The sequence below is a fragment of the Lepus europaeus genome, chromosome 5 (assembly GCF_033115175.1).
Source record: "Lepus europaeus isolate LE1 chromosome 5, mLepTim1.pri, whole genome shotgun sequence".
Lineage (NCBI taxonomy): Eukaryota > Metazoa > Chordata > Mammalia > Lagomorpha > Leporidae > Lepus > Lepus europaeus.
The window spans coordinates 11,769,951-11,779,788 of NC_084831.1; the positions used below are offsets into that span (position 1 = coordinate 11,769,951).

At 61.3% G+C, this 9,838-nt stretch overlaps 1 non-coding gene across 1 annotated transcript; it reads left to right on the forward strand.

Moving 5' to 3' along the window:
* Positions 1-8,977: 8,977 nt before the first annotated feature.
* Positions 8,978-9,079, forward strand: LOC133761360 (small nucleolar RNA U13). The gene has a single exon (XR_009866158.1). It is a non-coding gene; the product is annotated as a small nucleolar RNA U13 (small nucleolar RNA).
* The last annotated feature ends 759 nt before the right edge of the window (positions 9,080-9,838 follow it).

Here is a 9,838-nt window from a genome sequence, read left to right on the forward strand (position 1 = left end):
CTGCGGAGACCGGGCCGGTCAGGGCCGCGCGCCCCGGGACCCCCGGCCCGGCCCTGCCCGGCGGCCGAGGGGAGGCCCCGGGACCCCCGCCCCCAGCCCGGCCCGGAGACCGAGGGGAGGCCCCGGGACCCCCGCCCCCAGCCCGGCCCGGAGACCGTGGGGAGGCCCCGAGACCCCCGCCCCCAACCCGGCCCGGAGACCGAGGGGAGGCCCCGGGACCCCAGCCCGGCCCGGCGCGCGGCGGGTGGAGGGGAGACCCGGGAGACCCCTGCCCCCAGCTCGGAGGTGGAGGAGAGGCCGCGGCGCCCCCGGGACCCCCGCCCCAGCCCGGAGACCGAGGGGAGGCCCCGGGACCCCCGCCCCCAGCCCGGCCCGGAGACCGTGGGGAGGCCCCGGGACCCCCGCCCCCAGCCCGGCCCGGAGACCGAGGGGAGGCCCCGGGACCCCCGCCCCCAGCCCGGCCCGGAGACCGTGGGGAGGCCCCGGGACCCCCGCCCCCAGCCCGGAGGCCGACGGGAGGGCCCGGGACCCCCGCCCCAGCCCGGAGGTGGAGGAGAGGCCGCGGCGCCCCCGGGACCCCCGCCCCAGCCCGGAGACCGAGGGAAGGCCCCGGGACCCCCGCCCCCAGCCCGGAGGCCGAGGGGAGGGCACGGGACCCCCGCCCCCAGCCTGGCGGCCGAGGGGAGGCCCCGGGACCCCCGGCCCGTCCTCGAGTTCGGCGCGGGCCCACAAGGCGACCCCGGGCTCGGGTCCGAGGCGCCGCGGGCGCTCCCGCCGCCCCACCTGCTGCTTTTGTGCCCCGGCCCCCTCCCCAAGCCCGCCCCCCAGACCCCGAGGGCGCGCGCGGCGGCCGCGGGCCCAGGCACCTGCTCGCGCGGACGGGGGCGACCACTCGCGCGGCCCCCGGCCCGGCCCCCGCGCGCTCGCCCTCGCGGCCTTTTTTTTTTTTTTTTTTTTTATCGATTTTGAACAATGGGATCTCTGTCTGTCTCCGTCAGACCACGTGGGCCCGCTGGCTTCCCCTTTTTATTCATTCACCCCCACTCCCCCTCCCCCAGGTTGCCTTTTTTTTTTTTTTACCTTTTCTCTTAAAAAAAAAAAATCCGGAAAAAAAAAAAAAAACTTTCCCAGACCCCGCAAACTGATCGGCGCGGGCCCGCGGCGCCTACCTGCTGCGGACGCGAGGACGAGCGGCGGCGGCGAGCGGGTCAGGCCCGGAGGCAGCCCGCGCCCCTCGCCGCACGGACTGGGATGTAAATACGAGCTTCCAGGACAAACGCTACAACACAAAACAGAAACACATGTGCGGCCGCCGCAAGCGAGCGCGCGGCGGGGCGGGCGGCGCGGGGCGCGCGCGCCCCCTGCCGGCCGGCGGACCGCGCGCCGGCCCCGGCCCCGCGCCCCCCGCGCGGGTCACCTCGGGACAGCCGCCGGCTCGCCGCGGCCGGCGAGGGACGCGCCCTGGCTGGGCGCTCGGAGCGCAGGAGGAGAGCCCTTGGGGCGATTGCCTCCCGCGCCCAGCGAGGCTGCGTCCCGTGCGCCCGTGCGCGTGGTCCCGCCAGGTGCTGCGACGCCGTGGGGTGACACGCACGGGCGCCCTGGAAGCCGGTTTGGTGGACACTCGTCATGGGTGGGGGCGGGTTTTTAACCGAGTTCGCGGGACCTGCGAGCCGCGCCGCGCGGAGGTCCCGGGCTGTGAGCGCGGGACCAGGACGGGGGTCCGCTCGCGGGACGAGCAGGGCTCACCGGCCACGGGTGAGCGCGGAATGCCGGCCCGGTGGGGTCCTGCCTGGGGAGGAGAGGCGCGGGCGCGCGCCAGCGCCCCCAGCTAGGCCGGGGAGCCGCGTGTGCGCCGGGTCCGGGTGGGGACTCGCTGGACCCCCCCGGAGAAGAGAGACTCCCAGCTGCGCGGCCGCCCCCACCTCCCCTGGGGCCCCACCCGGCCTCCTTCCCGGCCCCCGCCGGAGAAGGTGCCTTTTTGGGGGAAGACAGAGCCTAAGACGGGTGCGAGGACTGCGCGCAGTCAGCCACCGAATCCGGAAGCCGGGCTGGGAGAGGAAGACCGGCGGGGGCTCGGGGGCGACCGATCCGCCCAGGGCGCGCGCGGAGAGGAACTTTGGGAAGCAAACGGGCACTCCTCCGAGACTGCCGGGAAGGAGAGGCCGGGGGCGCTGAGCCCCGGTGCTCGCCGGTGGAAAGTTAGGGAGAGCCAGCCCCCCCGCCCCCACCCCCTTCCCCACCCCCACCCAAGGATCCCGCCCAGATCGGGCATCCCGGCCCCTTCAGGAAGCGGCTTGCCGCTGCTTGTCGGCCCGGCGCGGTTCCGGGCCCGGCACCCTGTGTGGCCCATTAGGAGCGCAGCCGCCTGGTGCGGTGCCTTCAGGTGCCCGCCCGCCCGCCCGCCCTCCTCCGTCTCCCCCCCTGCCCCATTACCGTGCTTCCTTGCCCGCGTAAAAGACACGTGCGTCAGAGACACTGATGCAATGAGACGCTAATATCACATTGCATCATCTGATCCTAGGTGTGGCGCCCCCGAAAACTGGTTCTGACGAGGTTGGGAGAAGCAGCTCGGGTACAACGCCCGCCCACCCCCGAACCGGCCCCACTCGCCCGCCCGGTGACAAAAGGAATTTTTTTTTTTTTTTTTAATGTGCGCGCTGCTCTCCCCCCCCCCCCCCCCCCCCGGGGACACCGCCGGGTGACTCCCAGCTGAAATGGGTGCGCAGCAGGCATCCATCAGTTAGGCGTGGCGCACTGCCACTTATGTAACAAATGCTACCCGGCCAGGTGCACCGAGCGGGCGAGCTGGAAGCCGCACTTCCTCCACCGAAATGTGCTAGCCTGACTCTGGGGCAACTTCCGGAGGCGGAGTGGTCCTGCCAGGGGAATGGAGAGGCCCCCCCGCGCCGGGCTCCGTGTTGGCTGTTTGCAAACACGGACCCGAGGAAATGCGGGCTCCAAACACCTGCTGGAGGGCCTCTCTGGTCGTTGGCGTACTCCTAGCTAACTGGGCCGTGGCAAGCTAGGGCTCTCGTACAAGATGAATTTTCTGACCCCGCGTACATGAAAATGAAACCACTCGTCCTGGGATGATGCTGCTGACCAGTGGGCGCTGGATTCCGAAGTCTGCAGGTCCGGCTTAGTTTGGCGAGGATGGTACCCCTTCCGTCCGGATGTCCAGCGGGGTAACCACCTGTGGCTACTGAGCACCTGAAAACAGGACTAGCAGGTCAGAGCCCCGGCCTGCAGTGCCGGCATCCCATATTGGCGCTGGTTTGAGGTCCGGCTGCTCCACTTCCGATCCAGCTCTCTGCTCTGGTCTGGGAAAGCGGTAGAAGATGGCCCAAGTCCTTGGGCCCCTGCACCCATGTGGGAGACCTGGAAGAAGCTCCTGGCTCCTGGCTTCAGATCGGCTCAGGTCTGGCTGTTTCGGGCATTTGGGGAGTGAACCAATGGATGGAAGACCTCTCTCTCCCTCTCTTTCTCTCTCTCTCTCCCCTCTCCCTCCCCACCCCCAACTCTTTCAAATTACATTAATTAATTTTTAAAAACAGGACTGGTGCAACTCGAGGTGTGCTCCAAGTGTAAAACACATCTGCGGCAGAGGGGTTGTGTCATGAAGGTGCTGCCTGTGACGCCAGCATCCCATGTGGGCGCAGGTTCGAGTCCTGGTTACTCCACTTCCGACCCAGCTCCTTGCTAATGTACCTGGGGAAACAGTGGAAAATGACCCAAGTCCTTAGCCCCTGCACCCACGTGAGAGACCCAGAAGAAGCTCCTGGCTCCCAGCTCCTGGTTCCTGGCTTCAGCCAGGCGCAGCCCCGGCCATTTCGGTCATTTGGGGAATGAGCCAGCAGATGGAAGATCTCCCTCTCTCTGTGTAACTCTGCCGTTCAGGTAAATAAAAAATAAAAGGAGGCCGGCGCTGTGGCGTAGCAGGTAAAATGACCACCTGCAGTGCCAGTGTCCCATGTAGGTACAGGTTTGAGTCCCAGCTGCTCCTCTTCCGATCCAGCTCTCTGCTGTGGCCTAGGAGGGCAGTAGATGACCCAAGTCCTTGGGCCCCTGCACCCGCATGGGAGACCAGGAAGAAGCTCCTGGCTCCTGGCTTTGGATCAGCGCAGCTCCGGCCATTGCAGCCATCTGGGTAGTGAACCAGCAAATGGAAGACCTTTCTGTCTCTACCTCTCTCTGTAACTCTGTCTTTCAAATAAATAAAATAAATCTTAAAAATAAATACATAAAGAGAAGATTACTGGAATAACTGCTTTAAAATAAATAAATAGGTCTGTTAAAAAAATGTGCTTCTGGATTTCATACGCCCTGAATCTGAGACCGGTAGTTGGTGGAGGATTCCCTGCCACGGTGTTTGCGAGGTGCATCCTGTTGAACGGAAGTCCCGTTTCTGCCAGTGAGACATGAAATTTTAGAACCAAAGGGCCCTTGAATATTGCAGTAGGACCTGTAGCACCCCAGCCTGGAGAGCGTGCGTGGTGCTGGGCCTGGTTTGTGGTTTACTCCTCTCTGGTTACTGCGGTGTGTGTGTGTGTGTCTGTGCCGACCTGACTAATACCCAGAGGAAGCAGTGTAGCCCAGAGAGGCTCTGAGGCTGCTGGTGACACACAGTGGGCTGGTGGGAGAGCCAGGAAGCCCCCGGCCCCCAGACCAGCACTTGCTGTGGTTGGGGCCAGCAGCAGGTACATCCCTGGGGAGTTAGGAATGCACACTCTTGGGCCTGAGCCCCCTGCTTACTCAATCAGAGACTACTTTTTGTAGCACTTTTTTTTTTATTATTTAAAAAAATTAACTCTTCATTTGTATTTATTTGAATGCCAGAGAGAGAGAGAGGGAAATATCCCACCTGCTGGCCCGTTACCCAAACGCCCACAATAGCTGGGGATAGGCCAGGCCCAAACCAAGAGCCCAGAACTAAACCCGGGTCTCCCACAGGAGTGGCAGGGACCAGAGTACTCAAGCCATCATCTGCTGCCTCCCAGCGGGGTGGGGGTGGGGGGAGGGTGTGCATTGCCGGGAAGCTGGAGTGAGGACTATAGTCAGGATTTGAACCCAGGCCCTGTGGTGTAGGATGGAAGAGATGTCTGACCCACTGTACCAAATGCATTGTTTTGCGTGTTTTTTCCAAGATCTCTCGGGTGGTTTTTAGGGACCTGAAAGGGTGAGGAGCTGCTTGAAGTCCCCCCTCTTTTCTCAAGGAGACCCCCGCTGTTGGTTCCCACATGCATCACTGAAGAAATGCAGCCTCACCTGCCAAGAAGAGAAGTAAGATCTAAGAAGGGCCAGCGCCACGGCTCAACAGGCTAACCCTCCGCCTGCAGCGCCGGCACCCCGGGTTCTAGTCCCGGTCGGGGCACCGGATTATGTCCTGGTTGCCCCTCTTCCAGGCCAGCTCTCTGCTATGGCCCGGGAGGGCAGTGGAGGATGGCCCAAGTGCTTGGGCCCTGCACCCCATGGGAGACCAGGAGGAGGCACCTGACTCCTGGCTTCGGATCTGCGTGGTGCGCCGGCCGCGGCCAACGGCAAAAAGGAAGACCTTTCTCTCTGTCTCTCTCTCTCACTATCCACTCTGCCTGTTTAAAAAAAAAAAAATCTAAGAAGACCTAACATTTACTGAGCCCCTGCCCTGTGCTTGGTAACCTGGCACCGCTCACACGCAGGGGCTGGGGCTGGGGCTGGGGGCAGCGGCACACATGCTGGGGTGTATGTGGGGCTGGCACATGCTGGGGTGTATGTGGGGCTGGGGGCAGTGGGCGCACATGCTGGGGTGTATGTGGGGCTGGGGGCAGCGGGCGCACATGCTGGGGTGTATGTGGGGCGGGGGCAGTGGGCGCACATGCTGGGGTGTATGTGGGGCTGGGGGCAGCGGGCGCACATGCTGGGGTGTATGTGGGGCTGGGGGCAGCGGGCGCACATGCTGGGGTGTATGTGGGGCTGGGGGCAGCGGGCGCACATGCTGGGGTGTATGTGGGGCTGGGGGCAGCGGGCGCACATGCTGGGGTGTATGTGGGGCTGGGGGCAGCGGGCGCACATGCTGGGGTGTATGTGGGGCTGGGGGCAGTGGGCGCACATGCTGGGGTGTATGTGGGGCTGGGGCAGCGGGCGCACATGCTGGGGTGTATACAAGGAGTGCACAGCACTTCATGGTCTGTCCCCAGCCACTTCCAGTCCTCCCCGTTTAACACAGGAGAGACCAGAAGGAAGCTGAATGAAAACCGGCACATTTGGGAATCGAATCTAATTGTTCAGACCCAAGGAAAGCAGGATGGAAATCAATGTCATCAATGGCCACACGTTTGCGGCCGGCAGGCACCCCCACTTCTACACTAGTGCTTGCGTCCACATTGTGCCTCCGGCTTACGAGAGAACCACAGTGTGTCGCGCTGGTCTGTGATCGGTAACTGCTCGTGTTCTGAGTCATCTCCCCGACGGGAGCTCGCAGGTAAAAGCCGTGTCCTGCAGGCAGGTGGCTTCTCCCTGGCAGAGGGTGGTGTGGGTGTGTGGTTTGGAGACCGGAGACAGAGACACAAGCGTGTGCGTTCAGTCAAGCAGCCCGGTGACGTTCTGGTGAGGTCAAGAGCCACGAGAAGGCGCTGGTGCCATGGTGAAGTGGGCTAAACCTCCACCTATGACATCGCGTCCCATGTGTGCCCTAGTTCAAGTCCCAGCTGCTCCTCTTCTGATCCAGCTCCCTGCTAATGCACCTGGGAAAGCAGGAGAAGACGGCCCAAGTCCTCTCCACGTGGGAGACCCGAAGGAAGCTCCTGACTCCTGGCTTCAGATCAGCCCAGCTCTGGCTGTTGTGGCCGTTTGGGAATTGAACCAGTGGATGGAAGACCTCTCTCTCTGTCTCTCTCTGTCTGTAACTCTACCTCTCAAACAAATGAAACCTTAGAAGAAGCAGGAGGGGAGGACAAGGAGGAGGGGAAGGAGAAGGAGGAGGGGAAAGGAGGAGGAGGGGAAAGGAGGAGGAGGGGAGGAGGAAGGAGGGGGAGGAGGAAGGAGGGGAGGAGGGGAAGAGGAGGAGGAAGGGGAAGGGAGGAGGGGGAGGGGGAAGGAGGGGGAAGGGAGGGGGGGAGGGGGAAGGAGGAGGGGGGTGAAGAGGAGGAGGAGGACCATGGGAACTGGGGTGGACGAGGGAAGCCACAGCTCCGGCCCAGCTGCAGAACTGCGTCACCGGCCTGGAAGCTTAGTGACAAGGCGAGAAAGAGAACAGCCCGTGTAAGGAATCCAGTGGCCCTGGCGGCTGGGAGCCGCCACACCTCGGGCCACCCCCTGTCCTGCAAAACTGAAGACATAGATCCCGCGGGGAGTCCCTGTGGTGTCAGGTCCCTGGGCTGTGGTTTCCACGGTCACCCAGGGGCATGAGCCAGCCAGAGGGAGCAGGAGTCCTTAAAGAGACCTGAGCACTCGGCGCCCAGCGTGCCAGGCTGGGCCCAAGTGGACCTCGGAAAAGCCCGCTTCTTCACCGTGGCGTCCCTGCCGTGGGTCTTGTTGGGTCTCTGTTTCCTGGGGCTTCTGTAACAAAGGACCACAGGCCGAGGGGCACGGGGAGAGGGAATTTAAGGGCAGGCGTTTGGCCGAGCAGCGTCCCACATCCAAGAGCCTGGGTGCGGTGCCCAGCTCCGCTGCTGGCTCCCTGCGGATGCCCACGCTAAGCAGCAGCAGGTGCTGGTGTAGGTGGTTGGGTCCCAGCTCCTGGCTTCAGCCTGGCCCAGTCTGAGCGGTTGTGAGCCTCTGGGGAGTGATCCATGGGGTGGGAGCTCTCTGTCTCTCTCTTCGTCTCTGCCTTTCAAACAAAATGAAATAAAATAATAATAATAATAATAAAAACACTCAGAGTTTCAAAAATCATTTCTAGATTTTAGTACCTAATACCATGTAAATGCCACAGACGTGGTTGTTAAACTCTATGGTAGGGGCCGGTGTTGTGGCGCAGCAGGTAAAGCCGCTGCCTGTAGTGCCAGCATCCCATATGGGCGCCGGTTCAAGACCCGACTGCTCCACTTCCAATCCGGCTCTCTGCTATGACCTGGGAAGGCAGTGGAAGATGGCCCAAGTGCTTGGGACCCCACACGCACATGGGAGACCTGGATGGAGAGCCTGGCTCCTGACTTTGGCCCAGCTTGGCTGTCATAGCTATCCGGGGAGTGAAGTAGCAGATTCAAGATCTCTCTCTCTCTCTCTCTCTCTGCCCCCTCCACCCCTGTCTCTGTAACTCTGTCTTTCATATAAATAAATCTTTCTAAAAATTAAAAAAAGTGAGGGGTCCATGTTGTAAAGCCGTGGTGTCCCACGTGGACGCCAGTTCTCGTCCCGCTGCTCCACTTCCGATCCAGCTCCCTGCCAGGGCACCTGGGAAAGTGGCAGCCGATGGTCCAAGTGCTTTCACTCTGCCACCCACGTGGGAGACCCGGAGACCTGGCTGGAGTCCCCGGATCCTGGCTGCAGCCTGGCCCAGCGCCAGCTGTTGCAGGCATTTGGGGAAGTGAACCAGTGGAGGGAAGAGCTCTTTTTCCCTCTCTGATGCTCTTTCAAATAAGTAAATAAAACAACAGCAAATGCGCACCAGCTTCCAACTCCTTTTTTTATTTAAAGACTTCAGATTTTAGATGTTGAACTATTCTTTTCTTGTATTTTTAATTTCTTTAAGATCTTTTAATTGAAAGGCAGAGTTGCAAAGAGACATAGAAAGAGAAATCTTCCATCTGCAGGTTCACTCCTCAGGTGGCCGCCATGGCCAGAGCTGTGCCAATCTGAAGCCAGGAGCCGGGAGCTTCTTCCAGGTCTCCTGTGCAGGTGCGAGGACCCAAGGACTTGGGCCATCTTGTACTGCTTTCCCAGGCCATAGCAGAGAGCTGGATCGGAAGTGGAGCAGCTGGGACTTGAACCAGCGCCCATATGGGATGCCAGCACTGAAGGCGGCGGCTTTAGTCGCTACACCACAGCACCGGCCCCCATACTCCTCTTTATGTATGTAAGTGTGATGATTGGCTTTGTACCCCACTGTGTGAGATGTGCCCCCTCCAATCCTGGTAGACATTGGCACATCACCTGTCTGATGAGAACGTAGAGGGAAAAGGAACCATCAGCTTCCAAAACCCATGCACGTAATAAAATGTCTGCCAGTTTGTGGCGATTTTTCTAATTCCCTCCCATTTAGTTATCATTATAAAGACAGCGACAGCAATGAGAGGTAGCGTACGCTGTATTTGCTCAATGCCAGAACAGCAGAACTAGCAACAGAGGGACCAGTGCTGTGGCACAGTGGGCTGGGCCCTGCCTGCAATGCTGGCACCCTATGTGGGCACTGATTCAAGTCCTGGCTGCTCAACTCCCTGCTAATGCACCTGGGAGAGCCGTGCGAGAGGGCCCAAGTGCTTGGGTCCCTGCCACACATGTAGGAGACCTGGATGGAGCTCCTGGCTCCTGGCTTTGGCCTGGCCCAGCCCTGGTTTTTGCTGGCCATTTGGGGAGTGAACCCGTGGATGGAAAATCTCTCTCTGTGTCTCTCCCTCTTTCTCATCTCTGTAACTCTGCCTTTCAAAGAAACAAATAAATATTAAAAACTAAAATTAGCAACAGAGCAGAGGGCAGGAGATCCGAGTTCTGTCTGTTGCTGCGACTGGTTTATTCATTGATTTTTTTTTTTAACTGATACTTACGAGCCCTTGCTTGCCGGCACTGCACCAGGCAGAGATCTGGGGGAAGAGCCAGTCAGCCGTGCAAAGGCCCTGAGGAGGGGGTGGGGGAGGGGCAGAATGAGGGAGCAGGAGGAGAACGACCCCAAGCCGGCCTGTGAGATGTGCTCTGGGTGGGAATA